The 20,861-nt window shown below is 48.1% G+C and overlaps 1 long non-coding RNA gene across 1 annotated transcript; it reads right to left on the bottom strand.

The window, feature by feature from the left end:
• Positions 1-10,479: 10,479 nt before the first annotated feature.
• On the bottom strand, positions 10,480-20,607 carry LOC149122097 (uncharacterized). Its single transcript, XR_016221063.1, has 3 exons — positions 19,172-20,607; positions 13,918-14,096; positions 10,480-11,027 (listed from the first exon to the last, which is right to left on the bottom strand). It is a non-coding gene; the product is annotated as an uncharacterized LOC149122097 (long non-coding RNA).
• Between the last annotated feature and the right edge of the window lie 254 nt (positions 20,608-20,861).

The raw sequence follows: 20,861 nt of genomic DNA, 5'->3' as shown, positions 1-20,861 counted from the left end.
TGCAAACAAAATACTCTGGGAAGGGCAAAAATGTGGAACAACTATGCTTCTTTCTCTTTCTAGCAGTGACCACCTGCTCTCTCGTTTTTGACTTGGCGTCTCAGCATCACACCTTGGCAGCCCCTAACCATGCATACACTTAGACTCCCATTTCTTGGGTCCTAGTATGCAACAAATCTCATTCCAAGATGGAGAGAGAGCCAAGGGCCAAGATTACTGGGAGCTACTGGCAGAGACCAGCAAGGCTCTACATCTTAAGGGAAAGGGATTTATGAATATTCCATTTGGACTGACAGAGAGGATAGAGATCACACCTCTAAACAGTAGAGTAGTAAGGTGAGAATGCTAAGAGAGGAGATAGGAAGTTTACAGTTAGGCAGATAGGCAGGGTATGAGCCCTGTGTGGAGGTTGTCTCTCAGCAACAATGCTGGGTACGCACAAGAGCTCAGTTCTCAGAAAGGTACAGGATGCTGCTTGCAATGGTGCAGGCAGAAGTGTAAAAAAAAAGTCTTACCATCTAGCTTACTTGCCTAAGACTTCTTGTTTAGTGAGATGGGGGTGGGGAGGGAGGGAAGAAGGGAGGAAAGAAGGAATCAGAAAGAAAGAAGGCTGGTGCTCACTAGGCTAATCCTCTACCTGCGGCGCCATTACCCCAGGTTCTAGTCCTGGTTGGGGCACTGGATTCTGTCCCAGTTGCTCCTCTTCCAGTCCAGCTCTCTGCTGTGGCCTGGGAGTGCAGTGGAGGATGGCCCAAGTCTTTGGGCCCTGCACCCACATGGGAGACCAGGAGGAAGCACCTGGTTCCTGGCTTCGGATTGGCGCAGCGCCAATTTGGGGAGTGAACCAATGGAAGGAAGACCTTTCTCACTGTCTGTCTCTCTCTCATTGTCTAACACTACCTGTCAAAAAAAAAAAAAAAGGTTCATAGAGAGAACGAGAAGCATAGAGAGGGAGAGAGGTCTTCCATCTGCTGATTCACTCCCCAATTGGCCACAACGGCCAGAGCTGTGCCCATCCGAAGCCAGGAGCCAGTAGCTTCTCCCAGGTTTCCCACACAGATGCAGGGGTTTAAGGACTTGGGCCATCTTCCACTGCTTTCCTAGGCCATAGCAGAGAGATGGATCAGAAGTGGAGGTGCTGGGACTTGAACCTGCTCCCATATGGGATGCCAGCACTGCAGGTGGTGGCTTTACCAACTACACCACAGTGCTATCCTCCCAAAAAATTGTTTTATGAAACAGGATATGGTGTATCCTGGGGAATATTTTGTCTACACTTGATAATAAATTGTATTCCACTGTTCTGTGTTCTATGAAAGTCAGTAAGATCTGGAAGGTTGATGGTGTTTCCTGATTTTCTACAGTCTTGCTGATTTTGTCTACTAATTCTGTTATTGAGAAAGTTGTATTGGAATGTTTATAATCATGAATTTTTTATCTCATTTAAATCCCTCCAATTTTTTTGTCATATATTTGTACTTGTTTTTATGTGTACAAACATTTAGGATTATAATATTTTCTTGGAGCACTGACTCTTTCATTGTGTTTTATGTCTCCTTATATATGGTAATTTTTTTGTTTTGGTGCTTTCTTTGACTATTATTGATATAACTGCTACAGCTTTTATTTGAATAGTGTTTGCATGATACAGTTCTCCATCCTTTTGAACTTAATCTACCTATAACATTATATTTGAAGTTAGTTTCTTATAGGCACGTGTGTGTGTGTGTGTGTGTGTGTCTACAAAATTCACTCTGTCATTTGATTGGTATATTTAAGCCATTTACATTTAGTGCTTTGGTTGGATTTAGGTCTTTCATTTTTTGTTTTATATTTCCTCACTCTGTTTTATGTTCTTCTGTTTTTTTTTCTTTTTGTGGGTTTGAATTTTCTTACTGTTCCATTTGCATTTAGGCCTTTTGTTGTTTTGTTTTGTTGTATATTCTTCACTCTATTTTATGTTCTGTTTCTATTTTCCTTGTTTTGACTTGGAATTTTTTTAGGGTTTCATTTGGATGTATCTGTTGTGATTTTTACTATAATTCTTTGATGCTTTATGGTGGTTGCTTTGGTGGTCACAGTATGCATACTTAGCTCTTCACAATGTACTAAAAATCAGTAATTTACCATTTCAAGTGGAATATAAACATCGTGCCACCACCATTTAGTTCCCTTTACTCAGATTAAAAACTCTCTGAGACTATGTAATTTTCACCTTCAGCTACCCACTAATGAGGAGAGCATTCTATTATGTATAGATTTGATTGCTTTCAGGATTTTTTTTTCTTGGTCTCTAGTTTTCAGAAGTTTGATTGTGATGTGGTCTGATTATGAGTTTCTTTAGCTTTTTTCCTGTTTGGGGTCCCCTGTGCTGAAACAGGGAGACCCACGTCAGGAGCCTGGTCCAAAGGCTGAGCACCAGGGAGCCTAGCGCAGCTCTGTGGGGGCAGGCGGCCTGGCTGGGGCTGAGAAAGCAGGCTGGGGCGGGGTGGGCGGCCTGGCTGGACTGGCAGGAATGGGACAGGCAGGGGTCCCTAGGATCAGGCTCGTCCAAGGTGACAGCTGAGCAGGCAAAACCAAGCCAACTGGGGCCTGAGGGGGGCTTTGCGCTGTGGGCAGAGACCACGGCAGGGCTGAGACCTGTGCACAGGCCCCGGAGCCTCCCCCTCCTCCCCTGGGAGCTATGGGAGCTGTGGGTGCTGAGGGCGGTGGCGGTGGGGGGGCTGCGGCTGCAGGCCCCAGGGTGTCCTGGGGGACAACGACCAGGACGTGGGCCGTGGTTTGGGAGTGTAAATTAGAGGGGCCCCCGTCCAGGCCACCCTCTGCGTGCATGGGGACCCCACCCATGCCTTGGGGACCCCAGGCCTGCCTGGGAGTGCGGAGCGGCACTCACCTGTTCCCGGTGAGCGGCATCCTGACATGGGATGTTGTGGAGTAGATGATGTAGGACATGCGCAGGGCAGGGCTGGGGGAAGCAGCGAGCTGAGGGGCAGCGCCCCCTGGCGCCCACGCCTTCCTCCTCCTCCTCCCTGCCTCGTCTCCCTCAGTGCCCCTGCGTCCTGGGCCATGGACTCTGGCAGGCTGGAAGGCTGTGCACAGCCAGAGGTGCCTCCCTCTCCCCTGCGCGGAGGCCGGGGCCTGCCTGCAGGGGCGGCCGTTTCCCTGCATCCCCGGGCGGGTCTGCTCCGCGGTGCCTGTCAGCATCTGGACTTTGGGTGAATTACTGGAGGATTCTGAGGCCTACGAGATGGGGATGGGGCCCATGGAGGACAGAGCGCCAAGAATGCATCCTCCCCTGTCCCCGTGTCAACGATGCCCCCAAGACACCCACAGCAGCACACAGCACACATGCCTTCTACAGACCACACACATACGTATACACACACACACCTACTACAGACCACACAAACATGTATACACACACCTACTACATACCACACAAACATGTATACACACACACACCTACTACAGACCACACACACATGTATACACACACACACGCTTTCTACAGACCACACACACACGTATACACACACCTACTACAGACCACACACACATGTATACACACACACGCTTTCTACAGACCACGCACACACGTATACACACACCTACTACAGACCACACACACAAGTATACACACACACACCTACTGCAGACCACACACACACATATACACACACACACACCTTCAAAACCACACACTCATTCCACATACACACACATACCCCCCACACCTACTAAATACCACACACACGCGTATACACACACACACCTTGCACACCACACACACACACCCCACACACACCTACTAAAGACCACACACACACGTATACATGCACACCCTGAACACTACACACACTTATTCCACATACCACACATACACATACCCCACACACACCTACTACAGACCACACACACATGTATACACACACACCCTCCACACCACACACACTCATTCCATATACCACACATACCCACTTATTACACATACCAACATACACATACCACATACACATCACATACCACACACACACCGCACACACACACACACCATACTCACACATTCCACATACCACACATAGACATACCCCACACACACCTACTACAGACTACACACAGCCTGCACACCACACACACTCATTCCACATACCACTCATGCACATACTCCACACACACCTACTACAGACTACACACACACACATATACACACACACCCTCCACACCACACACATTCATTCCACATACCACACATACACATACCCCACACACACCTACTACAGAGGTAGTATATACAAACACATATACAAACACACCCTCCACACCACACACACTCATTCCACATATCACACATACACATACCCCACACACACCTACTACAGACCACACATATCTACACACACATACACACACCATATACACTCATTACACATACCAACATACACATACCACATACACATCATGTACCACACACACACTGCACACACATACCATACTCACACATTCCACATACCACACACACCACGTACAACACACACATGCCATACACACACACTGCATACTGCACATACTCATCCCACATATATCCACACACACATATTAAACACATGCCACATACACATGTACTACACACATATATATACCACACACATTCCCCATACACCACACACCCACTCCACACATACTACACACACCACACATCCCACACATACATGTACTATGTACAGATTGCATGTACCACACACATGCTGCACATACCATGTGGTGGAATGAAAAGGCCATGCCAAGATGGCTGCTGGGAAGCGAGCATCAGTTACTCAGGAATGGCTTCCAAAACCACATGGCAATGGGGACAGCCTGGCAACAGCCTGTGATTGGTTAGGGCATAAACCACCCCTTGACTGGATTGGCTGCCTTGGCTATATAAGCTGCTGTACCAACTGAAGTAAACGAGTCTGCGGGCTGCTCCCCTCTCACCTGCTTTCACCCGACTCCTGAGGTCTGTGTGGTGACTCCGCGCCTCTTGCCCCCACCACGCTCCTCCTCTCAGAATGAATCCACAACATCACCACACATATATACCACACACACAACACACATACACCACAGACATAAAACACCACAGATTACAGACACACATGAACCAGACACAGCATAGAGACAACATACAGACCACAGACACACACATGTCACGCATGCCACATACCATATACAAAGATCACACATACACACACAGAGTACATAGATACAAACCGCACACACTGCAGACCACACACATCACACGGAACACAGACACACACCAAAAAGAGACACCATATACACACACCCCACAACAAACCTCAGACACACAGAACACATATACATAGGCCACACACACACATCACACACACCATACAGACATATAGCAACACACGCTTCACACAAACCAAAACACACACTCCACAGGGTCAACTTTGTGTTATGGGTATTTTACCTCTATATATAGAAAAAAAACCCCGTATGCTCCTAAAACCACAAGCCCCTCTCCCAAATCTCCATGTATGGGTTGGGGAGCCAAGCAAGCAGTAGCTGGAAACCCATTATGGGCTTTTGCTGAGGATCTCAGACAAGTTGCTTAACTGCTTGGAGCCCTCTCCCAGGCAACAGAGTACAGAGCATGACGGAGCCAGAGAAACCAGCCCTCTGCTGAGTGGGCAGCGAGTCTGCTCCTCTAGCAATGGCCACCCCTACCTGGAGCTCAGCCACGGAGGCCTGCTCCTAGGGTCAGATCAGCAGCCAGACCGGCTTCCCCGCAGCAGCGCCTGGGAGCCAGCTCGGCTCTGCTAGCACCTCCTGGGACCGGGACTGGGAGGGCACTCACTTTTCCAGGTTGAAGTAGAGGTCAAAGTACTGACTGCATGCTTGCCCCCTTTTGTACCATTGGCGGGCGAGGTTCCCATCTTTGGGCTCCTGGAGGCTTCTGGAGCCAAGGCCAAGTGCATGAAGAGCTGTCCAGCCAGGGTCACAGCGTTGGAGGCTCCCCACACCAAACGGTGTTAGGGGCAGTACCAGTAACAGCAGGAAGAAGAGTGGGGATCCAGGCACCTGGGAACCATGGCTCCCCATTTTTTTGGCTCTCCCTAGGACCCCCTTGGGTTGCTATGGCCATCTCAGCCACCTCCACCTGCTCCCCAGGGACCCGGCCCCCCCTGCCTGGCACCAATGTGCTCTGCGTCCTCCTCGTGGCACCTGCTCAGAGCACAGAAACAGGGGTAGCAGCTGGCTCCTGGGCCACCTGCTGCCAGCTGCCCGCACGGCCCTTGCCCCACCCAGCGGGCAGAACTCCCAGGGGTTATGACTGATGGAGGGTTGACATGGTGTCTTTGTGCCCTGCGGCTCTGCTCAGGGCCCTGCACGTGGCAATGGCAAGTGGGAGCTGTAGGGTCTTTGGAGGGGGTGGGAGACCAGGTGCCCAGTGTCCCACTCCAGCCCCTCCTGGGTGGCCCTCAGAACACTGAGAGGGAGCCAGGCTTTCGCCGACCATGAGAGGGCAGCTGGCTGGCAGCTGGGAGGGGGAGTGGCTGGCAGGAGAGTGGGCGGGGTCCCTGAGTTTTTTTTAACAGGAGTGAGATACTCAAGATTCTTTCCTAGCAAATCTAAAATAGACGTCTCAGAATGTGCAGCACTACACGACACGGCTCGGCCAGCATCGGGCGTGGGCACTGGGAGTTTGGTGCTTGGCTTTCTGTGCTGTGCAGTGTCTGAAACCACGGCCTGTCTGCTGTCAGAGGCGTTCACCACTGAGGGGGTCCAGCCTCCTTCCCAGCAGCACCAAGGGCTCTCGGCTCCGCCTCCTTCAGAACGCTTGGCCGGTCAGGTTTTTCTATCTGTGCCTATTAAATGTACATTTAAAAAATGTGTTTTATTTGGAAGGGGGAGGAAGGAAAGGAGGGGAGGAGGGAGAGCATGTGATATCTCCTGGTTCACTCCCAAAATGGCCGCACAGGCTGGGCAGGGCCAGGCGGAAGCCAGGAACCAGGAGCTCCATCAGGGTCTCCCAGGATGGTGACAATGGCCGAGCCCTGGGGCACCTGGGGCTGTTCTCCCAGATGCCTTTGTAGGGAGGGGGCCAGGAGTGGAGCATCAGGGACTCCAAGTACTTTGTCCTTGGGCTTCCCCATCTTCACAGGCGGCCGCCCCTTGGAAGTTCTTAATTTTAATGCAGCTGAACAGTGTTCATCTCCCAGCAGGGGCCGCAGGGACAGGACACCTGCAGGTCCTGGGAATCTGCCACGCAGCCCTGTGGCCTTGTGCTGTGCTGCACATGTGGGAGCCTGCACTGCAGAGAGGGGCACAGGCTTTGGGGGCCACTGTGCATACAAGCAAGGTGGGGGCAAACTCTGGGGGGCTGCTGTCCCAGGTGGGCACCACCACCTTCACATGGACTCTGCTCACCCCTGACCTGGTGCCATGCCCAGCCCAGAAGGGGCCCCAGGACATGAGGCCCCCTGTGGAGGCCCCAATATCCAGGGCCCTGCCAGCTGGCTGCCAGGAAGCCTCCTTCACCCGAGTCAGAGGTGCGGGCCCAGAACAACCCCAGTGGGGAGTGGGGCTGCAGGTGTCCCCTGGCCCAGGGCTGGCATCTGAGTGGATGCTGGGAGCCGGGCACGCACCCACCCTCACCACTTCGGGGGCTCCAGCGGGACTAACAGGAGCTGCCAACAGGCTGCGCAAGGCAGGAGCCCTCAGCCCATGTCCTTCAGAAATCTTACACCTTTATTTTAAAATTGTTAATGATTCTAAGATTAATATCTCGAGGGTCCTGGCAACTATTTAGCCACAGGGGCCCCCATGGGCAACCTGGTTCTCAGCATCCCCTCTGGAGGGCCAGGGAGCCTAGAGCCGCCTTGGAGACCTGGACCAGCCTCTAAGGCCGGAATAGAGCTGCCTCAGTGAAGAACCTGCACCTCCCAGCCTTAGGGGGAGAGCAGCGCTTCCTCTGCCTGGTGCCGGGTCTCTCTGCCGAGAGACGCCCCTGCTTTCTGCTGGCCTGGGGTGCCCTGCACATGAAGTCCCCAGTGTCACAGCCCTCTGTAAAGCTATATGCGCTGGCTGGTGCCATGGCTCACTAGGCTAATCCTCCACCTGTGGTGCCGGCACCCCAGGTTCTAGTCCCAGTTGGGGCACCAGATTCTGTCCCGGTTGCCCCTCTTCCAGTCCAGCTCTCTGCTATGGCCTGGGAAGGCAGTGGAGGATGGCCCAAGTGCTTGGGCCCTGCACCCAGATGGGAGACCAGGAGAAGCACCTGGCTCCTGGCTTCAGATCAGCACAGCGCTGGCTGTAGCGGCCATTTGGGGGGTGAACCAATGGAAGGAAGACCTCTCTCTCTCTCTCTCTCTCTGTGTGTGTCTAACTCTACCTGTCAAAAAAATTAATGAAAACACCTAAAGTTGCTTTGTGTTATTTTACATTTGGAAACTGCTCTGCATATTCCGAAGAGCTAAGGTAGCTGCTTCCTCAGGCCCAAGAAAGGATCAATGGTATTTGCTACCAGGGATTCGCTAAAAGGGCCACAAACAATGGCAACAGCCAAAAACAAATGATTCAGCTAATGGCCATCTATCCCAGCAAGGTTAGCTGGAAAAAGCTAGGTTTTGAGGCTGGAGCAGGGATGGTAGGAGAGGAGACACAGAGAGTGATGAGAAAACAGGCACAGGCACAAAGCAGAGTCTGCTGAGACATCAAGAAATTGTACAAGCACTGATCACCGGCCAGTGAGCAGCGTTCTGTTTAAGGGACAACTCCAGCCAGATATACGTGTGGTGAGGGCCCACAGACTCCAGGACCTTGGACTATGAGTTAGATTACGCTCTGTGGGGGCAGGTGTTTGGCCGCTGCTTGGGGCATATGCATTCCATATTAGAGTGACTTGATCGTGTCCCAGCTCTGCCCCTCATTCCAGCTTCCTGCTAATGCACATCCCCGGAGGTAGCAGGTCACAGTTCAAGCACCTGTGTCCCTGCCATATGTGTGGGAGACTCGGATTGAATTCCTGGCTCCTGGCTTTAGCCTTGCTGGGTCTGCCCTGGCCTCAGCTGCCACAGGCATTTGGAGAGGGGACAGCAAATGGGAGATCTCATTGTCTGTCTCCCCTCCACCCCCCCATCTCCCTTGGCTTTCCTTAAACAAACTTTAAAATTAAATTTAAGAAAAATTATGTGGATATGAAGACATTGGAGATGAAAGCAAAACTAAATGCTCTAGTCATCCTCTGGTGTAGATTTTATGGTTTGAAAGTAAGGAAAGTTTTAAATGAAGATTTCTTTGCCCTAGAATTATGTGAAAATGGAACGCATTCCAAGACTGGGTCTCAGGCCGGGATTCCACAGGAATAGCTGCGCTGCCCTCCTCAAAATATCCCAGGAGGAGGAAAGGTTAGGTGCTGTGGTGGGAGGAAGGGTCATGGCTGAAAAAACTACAGCAGTTTCCAATGTTTTTGGACCCTAGACCAAAAAGAAATCTAACCCAAGGAGAAAACTCCTGACTTTGGCTTCTACCGAGCAGCTTTATGCAAACAGAGCGCTAGCTCACTAAGATGGTACGTGCTCAGCTTGATGAAAACAGACCGCCAGTTAATTAATCTGGTACCTGCTCAGCCTGCTGGACAGGCTTCTGCTCACAAGATGCGTTCACATCACGGCGTCCTTACCTCCTCTTCCTTCTCTTCCTCGCTGTCCACAATACTGCCGCAATCGCTGCCCACAGAACCTTTTGTCCAGAAGAGAGGTCGGGATTAATGGCACGGTCACCAGAGATGTCCTCTGCTTCACGGAAAAATGCAAGCCACCGCGCAAGGGCATCCGAGATTCTGACAAAGATGTCTATACTCATTTGCTGGAATCGAAAGTGTCACGACATCTACATGGTCTCAATGTTATTTCCCTACCAGATGCTTCCTTACCAAGAAAATAAACTGGTCTGTGCTCTTCCAAAGCATCATAAAAAACCAAGATGGCCTAAGAATTGGACAGATGAAGGATGACTGACAGACTTGCTACTACATGCTGGGAGTAGGCCTGGACTGGGGTCTGGACCAGTGGAAACAGAGACTACAAAGGACATTACCGGCAAAATCTGAATATGAATAAAGATGATGTAGTAGTATGACAGCCAGAAAAATGTCCTGTTTTTGACAACTACCCTAGGTTAGGTAAGAGAATATCTTTGTTTTTAGAAAACACAGAAATGGGGCCAGCACTGTGGCTCAGCAAGTTAAGCCATTGCTTGTGAAGCCAGCACCCCACACTGGAGTGCTGGTTCGGGTCTGGATACTCTGCTTCCAATACAGCTCCCTGCTAACGTGTCTCAAAGGGCACAGGAAGATGGCCCAAGTACTTTCACCCCTGCCACCCATGTGGGAGACCCAGATGGAGTTCCTGGATCCTGGCTTCAGTCTGGCCCAGACCTAGCTGCTATGGCCATTTGGGAGGAGTGAACCAGCAGACAGAAAATCTCTGCCACTCTGATTTTCAAATAAATAAAACAAATTAAATAAACCAACACTTAAGAGTAATGGGGCATGATGTGTCTCAATCAGGACCTGAGAGACATTTATGTTCACATGGGGAGAATGATAAAATAAAGGTAGCATGTCAACAACTTAGAATCCCAGGTGATGGAGGAAGCTCCTGGCTCCAGATCGGCCCAGCCCCAGCTGTTGAGGCCATTTGGGGAGTGAACCAGCAAATGGAAGACCTCTCTCTCTGTCTCTCCCTCTGTATGTAACTCTGCCTCTCAAATAAAAAAAAAAAAAACATAAAAAAAGAATCCTGGTTGAATAGTAAATGGGAATTCTTTACACATTTCTTACAACTTGGTGCAATATTGGAGATGACTGAAAGGCAACAAGTCAAGCAAGATAGGGCAGCTGAGAGCACCCCAGGCACCCATGGCGGAACAGCACCTTCGCTGGACAGCTCCCCCACATCTTCCTGCTCCATGAACAGCTTCGAGCCAATCAGGTAAGGCAGAGGTCAATCCACGTACAGGTTCTGTCAACAGGAATGGGAAAATAAACCACTGCATATGGACATACAAAAATAAAACAGATTTTCTCTTGCCTTTTTAATTCCATCAGATTACTCCAAACAAGTGACAGAAACAAACATTACTGGGGCCGATGCTGTGGCACAGTGGGTTAACACCATGGTCTGAAGCACCAGCATCCCATATAGGCACCAGTTCAAGACCTGGCTGCTCCACTTCCGATCCAGCTCTCTGTCCTTGGGCCCCTGCACCAGTGTGGGAACCTAGAGGAGGCTCCTGGCTCCTGGCTTCAGATCAGAATAGCTCTGGTCATTGTAGCCACCTGGAGAGGAAACCAGAGGATGGAAGACACCTCCTTCTCTCTCTCTCTCTTTCTCTCTCTCTCTCTCTCTCCCCCTCCCTCCCTCCCTCCCTCTCTCTGCCTTGGCTTCTGCCTCTAACTATTTCAAGTAAATAAAGAAAAAAAAAAAAACAGAAAAGAAATCAAACCAAGGCATTCCAAAATGGAATGCAGACATCGAAGTGGTGTTAACACTACACCCACATGCTTCCTCTCCATCAGACATTTTAAAAAAGGCTAATTCTCTATGATCTGTTCCAGAAGATAGTGGAAGGAATACTAATTTGATGATGCCAAAAATACTCTAATATCAAAACAAAGTAAAAACATATACCAAAAAACTCCAGACCAGTATCTCTCACAAACATGCATAGCAACGTCCTCACTAAAATATTCACAAATTGAAGCCAATAACATTTATAAAGAATCATACACTGAGGCTGGCACCACCGCTTGCATTGCTGGCATCCCTTATGGGTGCCAGTTCTAGTCCCATTCGAATTGCTGCTCCGATTCTGATCCAGCTCTCTGCTATGGCCTGGGAAAGCAGTAGAAGATGGCCCAAATGCTGGGCACCTGCACCCACATGGGAAACCCAGAAGAGGCACCTGGCTCCTGGTTTTGGATTGGCTCAGCTCCAGCTGTGGCAGGCAACTGGGGAGTGAACCAGTGGATGGAAGACCTCTCTCTCTATCTCTCTGCCTCTCCTTCTCTCTCTCTCTAATTCTGACTTTCAAACAAATAAATAAACCTTTAAAAAAAAGAATCATACACCACAACCAGCAGAGCTTATTCCAGGTATCCAAGGCTACATCAATGTGTCAAGTACCAGTCAGTGAAGTACACCACATCAACAAGCTAAAGAACACCATCATCACGTGGTGGGCTGAGACAACATCAGACAACATCCAACATTCTCTCATGACACAACACTGAGCTAACTAGGACCAGCATGGAACTTTCTCAATCTGATAGGGAATGTCTACAAAATGTAAATTTTACATTATACTTTCTAAAATCAGAACAAGGCAAGAATGTCATCTCTCACCACTGATTCAGCACCACCTGCTGGACACTCTACCTAATGCAATCTGAGAACAAAAAATGAAAGCTGTATGAACTGGGGAAGAGAAACACAATGATCTTCGTTCACAGATGAAATGATAGCATACACTATAAATCTGTAAGAATCAGAACAGGAAGGGAGGAGAAAGGCAAAGAAACTCTTGGAATTAATATGCTATTCTAAGAAGGTGCCAGGGTACCAGGCTAGGAGGAAAAAGTCAATTGTAATGCCAGCTCTGTGGCGTACCAGGTAAATCCGTGCCTGTAGTGCCAACTTCTCATAAAAGAACTGGTTCGAGTCCCAGCTGCTCCACTTCTAATCAAGCTCTCTGCTATGGCCTGAAAAGCAATAGAAGACGGCCCCAGTCCTTGGGCCCCTTCACCCACATCAGAGACCCGGAAGAAGCTCTTGGCTCCTGGCTTTGAATCTGCCCAGATTCCACCATTGCTGCCATTTGGGGAGTGACCCAGAAGATGGAAGACACCTCTCTCTCTCCCTCCCTCCCTCCTTCCCTCTGTAAATCTGCCTTTCAAATAAACAAATCAATCTTTTAAAAATAATAAAATATAAAGTCAATTTTCCATATTAACAACAATGAACAACATCGGGTTCTGGTACACTGGGTTAAGTGGCTTAAGCCAGCACCCGTGATGCCGGCACCTCCCTGTGAGTACTGGATTTGATCCCAGCTGCTCCACTTTTGATTCATCTCCCTTCAAATGTGCCTTGGAAAGCAGCAGAAGTTGATTCAAGCTCTTGGGCCCCTGCCATTCATGAGGGAGACCAGGATGGAGTTTGGCCTCATAGATTTGGCCTGGACCAGTCCTGACTATTGTGACCACTTGGGATGTGAACCAGCAGATAGATGATCGACCGCTCTCTATAACTCTGCCTTGCAAATAATAAGTAAATCCTTAAAATCGACAGAACACCAGAAACAATGAACCATGAAAATGTGAAATCACTCTGTGAAGTTTTCATTTCTTCCACACTGACCTACAGGTTTACTCTAATCCTAACCAGTGTCAGCATGTTCTTCTGTGGATGTCAACAAAGTGACTGAATGTCAAACAGAAGGGCAAAGGATGCAGAAATCTGTATCACACTGCAGGCAAACCAAGAGTAAGAACTGACACTACAGCTCCACAATGTACTGTCGAGGGTGGGTATCTCACCTGGCATTTGGTTAACAGGCTGGGTAAGACAGCTGGCCCCATAGGGAAGTGCCTGGCTTGAAAACCTGGCTCCACCCTTGACTCCTAATTCCTGACAGTACAGATTCTGGGAGGCAGCAGTGATTGCTCAAGTGAATACATTTCTGCCACCCAGTGGGAGAGCTGGAGTGAGCTCCTACTTCCCAGCTTTGATCCAAATTCCAGACACTACAGGCAATGGAAGACTGACCCAGTGAAGGAATGAACTTGATCTCTCTCTCTCAGTATGTAGATAGAACACGAGGGGCAGGTGGTCGGCCTGGCAGGGGACTCACCAGTTCAGATGCCTGCATCCCGGATTGCAGCATGTGTTTGATACCCGGCTCTGGCTCCTGACTTCCAGTACCTGTTCATGCAGGCACTGGGGGGCACTGGTCATGGCTCAAATGACTGAGTTCCTGCCACCCTGGAGGACACCTGGATTCCTCTTCTGGCTCCCACTATTGGCATCAACCTGCCCAGCAAAATAAAAGGGAAGAAATATTAGACAATACACAAACACAGACATTCAAACAGCAAATCAATTGTATACTATCATCAATGAACAAGTAGATACTGATAAAAAATTAAAATAGCATAACAAATGAAAACTCATAAGCTCTTTGAATAAAATACAAAATCTATTGGCTGAAGACTAAAATGCTGATGAAGGAAACGAAAGAAGATCTACATAACTACGCTGTGTGTAGGATTGCAAGATTGAATATTATTAACATACCATTTCTTCTAAAATGGTTCTATTGGTTAACACAATCTAAATAAAAATTCCAGCAAGAGGTTTTTGAGAAATCAACAAAGCTTTCTGTAATTAGGGAAACCCAAGACAATCCACTATCAAGTCCATCATGAACAACAAGGAACTGGGTGATATCCCAATAACTGTATTTCAAGACTTACAATAAACCTACAACAACCAAGACCGTTTGGGATTCATGAAAGAATAGATCACATTTCAATGGAGTATGATAGTGAGTCCAAAAATAAAGCTCATGCCAAAATACATAAACAACAATTGTTACAACTACAAAGAAAAATAAACAAATCCACCATTATATCCACAGGTGTAGAGACATCTCTCTCATTAACAGATCAGCAGTTAGAAAATCAGGAAGGATGTAGTTGACCAGAAAGGCACCTAAATCAACCAAGCATCAAATGGATCTTTAGAGGGTACTCCACCCACAGTAATGGAATACACACTCTTCTCAGACCCACGCAGCACATCCACTCTGACCATGTTTGTGGGTGTACAGCAGATGTCAGCTCATGAGGACAGGAACCACACAATGTAAGCTCTCAGATCACAATGCAAGTACCTGAGAAGTCAGTACGAAAAAGCTAGAAAATCCCAAACACTTGGAGAACAATGAACAAACCTCAAAATAACATGTTTATAAAACTCAAATGAAAAATATTTCAAACTAAAGTAAAAATGTATCCTACCAATTTATATCAATGCATACATATTTTAGAAAAGAAGAACCAAGGGGCCGGTGCTGTGGCTCACTTGGCTAATCCTCCGCCTGTGGAGCCAGCACCCCAGGTTCTAGTCCCGGTCGGGGCGCTAGATTCTGTTCCAGTTGCTCCTCTTCCAGTCCAGCTCTCTGCTGTGGCCCGGGAAGGCAGTGGAGGATGGCCCAAGTGCTTGGGCCCTGCACCCACATGGGAGACCAGGAGAGACACCTGGCTCCTGGCTTTGGATTGGCACAGCGCCGGCCACAGCACACCGTCTGTAGCGGCCACTTGGAGGGCGAACCAACGGAAAAAGGAAGAACTTTCTCTCTGTCTCTCTCTCACTGTCTAACTCTGTCTGTCAAACAAACAAACAAACAAACAAAAAAAAAACCAAGGCCAATGAGTTACATTTTCACCCTAGGAAATCAGAGGAAGAACAGAAATTTCAACACAGAAAGCAAGGTGAAATAAATCATGAAAGTTAGAAGTGCAAGTCAATGGAACTGAACAAAGTACAACTCAGAGAAAATCAACACAACTAAAATTTGGTTCTTTGATAACATCAACCGAATTTGTGAACTTCTTACCAGGACCAACCAGGAAAAAAGGTGCAAATTACTAATGGAGCAGTGACACCAGGACTGACTTGATGGGTAAGAGAACTGTAAAGGAACACTATAAACTACTCTGTGACCAAACATTTCATAAGATAATGAACTGCATGAATTCCTTGAAGCATAGAATATACCAAAATTCACAAAGCGCAAAATGGATAACTTGAATGGTTCCATAATTACTAAGTAAGTTATAGTTTATGATAATTATAGCAACAGAATTACAAAGTATAATAAAAATTATTAAAGTTACTAGTTATGGAATTTGCATATCCTGTTTCTGCTCAGCTAAAAATAAACAGTGGGAATAGAAGTATTTACAGGGACCTGCGTTGTGACATAGCAGGTTACAACACTGCCTGGGACAATGTCATTTCCCCATAGGTGCCAACTGGCTTCCTGCCTGTTCCACTTTTTTTTAAGATTTATTTATTTGAATGGCAGAATTACAGAGAGGCAAGGCAGAGGTGTGTGTGAGAAATAGAGAGGGGGAGAGGTGTCTTCCATCTGCTGGTTCACTCCCCAGATGGACCCAACAGCAGGAGATAAGCTGATCTGAAGCCAGGAGCCAGGATCTTCCTCCAGGACTCCCACACAGGTGCAGGGGCCCAAGCAATGGGCCATCTCCACTGCTTTCCCAGGACACAGCAGATTGCTGCATCAGAAGTGGAGCAGTCGGCACTGTAGGCGGCTTCTCTGCCTCTCTGTGTGTGACTCTGAACTTCAAATCAATAATTAAAGCCTTTTTAAAGAAAGTAAAAAATAAAAAAGGAAGACATAGCTATAAATGAAGTACTACATCAAGGCCTACTACTAGAGTTTATTTAAAATTTGATACTATATACATAATATACACTGTTACCACAGATTTTTAAAAAGAATTTAACTCAGTCTTAGAAAACATTTTACTACCCATTCATTCTCTTCTTCCTTACAAACATTCTGTGTGGGATTATTTCTGACTTACACATGAAGAAATCTTTGTCATCTACTTATTCAAACACTTATGTACCCACTTGCACAAGGACCATAATTTACATAGGACAAATTGTGTGTCCCACAAACAAAATAGAACACATAAAGTTAGTATCTGGGGTCACTGTTGACATTTCCTATGTGGACTTTATATTGTTGGTATTTCCCAGGACACAGCAGATTGCTGCATCAGAAGTGGAGCAGTCGGCACTGTAGGCGGCTTCTCTGCCACTCTGTGTGACTCTGAAGTTCAAATCAATAATTAAAGCCTTTTTAAAGAAAGCAAAAAATAAAAAAGGAAGACATAGCTATAAATGAAGTACTACATCAAGGCCTACTACTAGAGTTTATTTAAAATTAAAGGGATACAAATTGGGAAGGGAGAAGTCAAACTATCCCTCTTTGGAGATGATATGATTCTTTACTTAGAGGATCCAAAGAACTCTACTAACAGACCATTGGAACTCATAGAAGAGTTTGGCAAAGTAGCAGGATATAAAATCAATGCACAAAAATCAACAGCCTTTGTATGCACAGGTAATGCCATGGCTGAGAAAGAACTTCTTTTTGTTTTTAAAATTTTTTTTGACAGGCAGAGTTAGACAGTGACTTGGTGCACCCCCCAAGTGGCTGCTCTAGCTGGCGTGTTGCAGTCAGTGCACTTCACTGATCCGAAGCCAGGAGCCTTGTGCTTTCTCTTGGTCTCCCATGTGGGTGCAGGCGCCCACGGACCTGGGCCATCCTCCACTGCACTCCCGGGCTACAGCAGAGAGCTGGCCTGGAAGAGCGGCAGCCGGGACGGAATCCAGTGCCCCAACCAGGACTAGAACCCAGGGTGCCAATGCTGCAGGTGGAGGATTAGCCTAGTGAGCCACGGTGCTGGCCAGAGAAAGAACTTCTAAGATCAATCCCATTCACAATAGCCACAAAAACAATCCAATACCTTGGCATAAACTTAACCAAGGATGTTAAAGATCTCTCCGATGATAATTACAAAATGTTAAAGAAAGAAATAGAAGAGGATACCAAAAAATGGAAAAATCTTCCATTCTCATGGATTCAAAGAATCAATATCATCAAAATGTCCATTCTCCCAAAAGCAATTTATAGATTCAATGTGATACCAATCAAAATACCAAAGACATTCTTCTCAGATATGGAAAAAATTATGCTGGAAATTCATATGGAGACACAGGAGACCTAAAATAACTAAAGCAATCTTGTACAACAAAAACAAAGCCAGAGGCATCACAATACCAGATTTCAGGACATACTACAGGGCAGTTATAATCAAAACAGCATGGTACTGGTACAGAAACAGATGGATAGACCCATGGAACAGAATAGAAACACCAGAAATCAATCCAAACATTTACAGCCAACTTATATTTGATCAAGTAACTAAAACCAACCATTGCCTCAGCGAAACATTCAAAACCAGGAACTGGGGAGCTCCCACAGACACCAAGAAATGTAGACTCAGGACACTTTGTAACTCCCCCTCCTGAGTTCTGTGCCCTCAGCTTGTTTGCTCAGAAGGTCTATCAAGGACAGGGTTCCCTAATCGGCTCTGCTGGAAGCCCTGTGGAAATGTTTTCCAACCCCAGGCCGCCCACACCAGCTGGGTGACTCAGCAGCTTCCTTTTTCACACTGTCAGCACCTGTTTTAAGCAGAGGTGTCCCATGGGTGTGCACTGGGCACACACTACAGGGAGTCTGATCACCACCTGCACAACACAGGTGAGAGGCAGCCTCCGAGGTGCAGCAGGAGGGTCACCTCCTTGGGCAAGCTGCTTCCTCTGCACTCGCATCAGCCATGCAAACTATGTCTAAGCCTGGGTCAAACGTGTGAGACAACCTTCTTCATCTATGACAGATTTCCCTTTCTTGGGTCTTCGGCATCTATGTGGAATGCCACAAAGGCTGACAGATGCAACATTTAACCAACAAAATCTGAGTGCTGCTTCACAATGTTAAGAAACCCAACACATGGGGCCGGTGCTGTGGTGTAGTGGGAAAGCTGCCGCCGGCAGTGCAGGCATCCCATATGGGTGCCGGTTCTAGTCCCAGCTGCTCCACTTCTGATCCAGCTCTCTGCTATGGCCTGGGAAAGCAGTGGAAGGTGGCCCAGGTCCTTCCCTGCATGTGCGTGGGAGACCCAGAAGAGGCTCCTGGCTTTGTAACGGCACAGCTCCGGCCACTGTGTCCAACTGGGAAGTGAGCCAGCAGATGGAAGACGTGTGTGTGTGTGTGTGTAACGCTGACCTTCAAGGAAATAAATCTTAAAAAAAAGAACCCCAGAGCTGTAGTATGGGAGCCAAACAGGCATACAGTGCCTATGCATTTCCAGGTCCCCAAAGCAGCCCTCTCCATTCAATCACAGGAACTCCACTCCACACTGGGAAGGGTAGAACACGGCACACACACTGGCTTTCTCCCTTATCAGCTATGGGCAGAATGTAGGATGAGATTAAAGTTACCCAACTGTTGTTTCCACAGAGTTAGCAAACATTTTTAAGCTGGAATGAGTGCTATCCTTCAAAACAGTCACATTGTTAGAATAAGGGTCTCTGTAATCCATTCAGTGTTTCTTCATGGCCAGTCCCATCTGCTTGGGTCTCCGCGGTCCTTAGCTTCCTCCTCCTTCCTTGTGGGGCAAAGAGGGCTCCTATAGCCCAGCTCCTGAGACCAGAGCTGTGTGTAGAGGCTGGCCCTCCTGTCCTGTGATGAGGAGGAAGCCTTCAGAGCTGGAAGCAAGAACCCCATCACACAGAAAAACTCCCAGGACAATGAGCTGCAGCTGAGTCCCTCTCTCAAGGAACTGGTTCACGTGACTGTGGCAGGCTCACAGCCAGCATGGCAGGCCTGGTGGTCAGGAGACCACTCTGGAGTCTGATAAGCCTGAGTTCTGTCTACGTCTGCAAGCTCGAGACTCCCTGAGCCAGTCAATTAACCTCTCTGGACCTCAACTTCTTCTGAACAATGGAGACAAGAGTAGTGCCAAAGGACCAAATTAGAACCATCTGAAGTCCTTAATTAGATTCAGGCACCACTTCATCACATAAAGTGGAAGCTCTCTGATGGGCTGAGCAGAAGAGGTTGGTTTTATGGGCTGGGAGAGGCTGAAGACAGCAAACAGAAAAGAACGAAAAGACTGATCATTTCCAAGTTACTTTCCTTGTAGAAAAGGAGAGAGCACTACACCAGCAAGAAAACAATGGTTAATTAACAGCAGATTATTTCAGGCTACCTCTCTGATCTAAGGATTCAAGCAGAGGGAACTTCACTACTGTACCAAAGAAAACTGGTCCATTTGGATGCTCCCTAACTCTCATTTCTTGGCAGGCCAAGCAACATCCTTTCAGCTTGAGAAAATGGAACTTTAGCAGGGATGACTACATGTTGATTTTTGGCCTTGTCTGTTGTGGCCTAGTGCCGGAGACTGGTCAAAAACAATGGCCTCCAGTGACTTTGACACAGCGGCAGCCACAGAGGGCTGCAGCGAGGGTGACGTGAGCCACTCCCCGTCTAGGAGCACTTCGCCCATCTGAACACTGAGGGTTTGGGTCAACGATGGCGGCTTAGGAATTTCCCCCTCAGGAGTATTGAGCCGGCGCCGTGGCTCAATAGGCTAATCCTCCACCTTGCGGCGCCGGCACACCGGGTTCTAGTCCCGGTTGGGGCGCCGGATTCTGTCCCGGTTGCCCCTCTTCCAGGCCAGCTCTCTGCTATGGCCAGGGAGTGCAGTGGAGGATGGCCCAGGTGCTTGGGCCCTGCACCCCATGGGAGACCAGGAAAAGCACCTGGCTCCTGGCTCCTGCCAGGATCAGCGCGGTGCGCCGGCTGCAGCGGCGGCCATTGGAGGGTGAACCAACGGCAAAGGAAGACCTTTCTCTCTGTCTCTCTCTCTCACTGTCCACTCTGCCTGTCAAAAAAAAAAAAAAAAAAAAAAAGGAGTATAAAAGACAGCACAGAAACTGGGAGCAGGAGGTCAGGGGGTCTGAAACGAGAAGGCCCTGAGTTAGCGTCCTTTAGTCACTACTTAGAGCTCTGACGTTGGACCACCATTTGCTCCTGTTGATCCTAACTTCCGAATCCATTCAGTGAGGATATTAATATAGACTCACACACTTATGGGGAAGAGGTGGTGCTTTGATAAATATCAGCTTTTTCTC

The sequence above is a fragment of the Oryctolagus cuniculus genome, chromosome 15 (assembly GCF_051225735.1).
Source record: "Oryctolagus cuniculus isolate XC-2025 breed Fujian yellow rabbit chromosome 15, ASM5122573v1, whole genome shotgun sequence".
NCBI classification, from domain to species: Eukaryota; Metazoa; Chordata; class Mammalia; order Lagomorpha; family Leporidae; genus Oryctolagus; species Oryctolagus cuniculus.
This window is presented reverse-complemented; position numbering and strand designations above follow the sequence as displayed.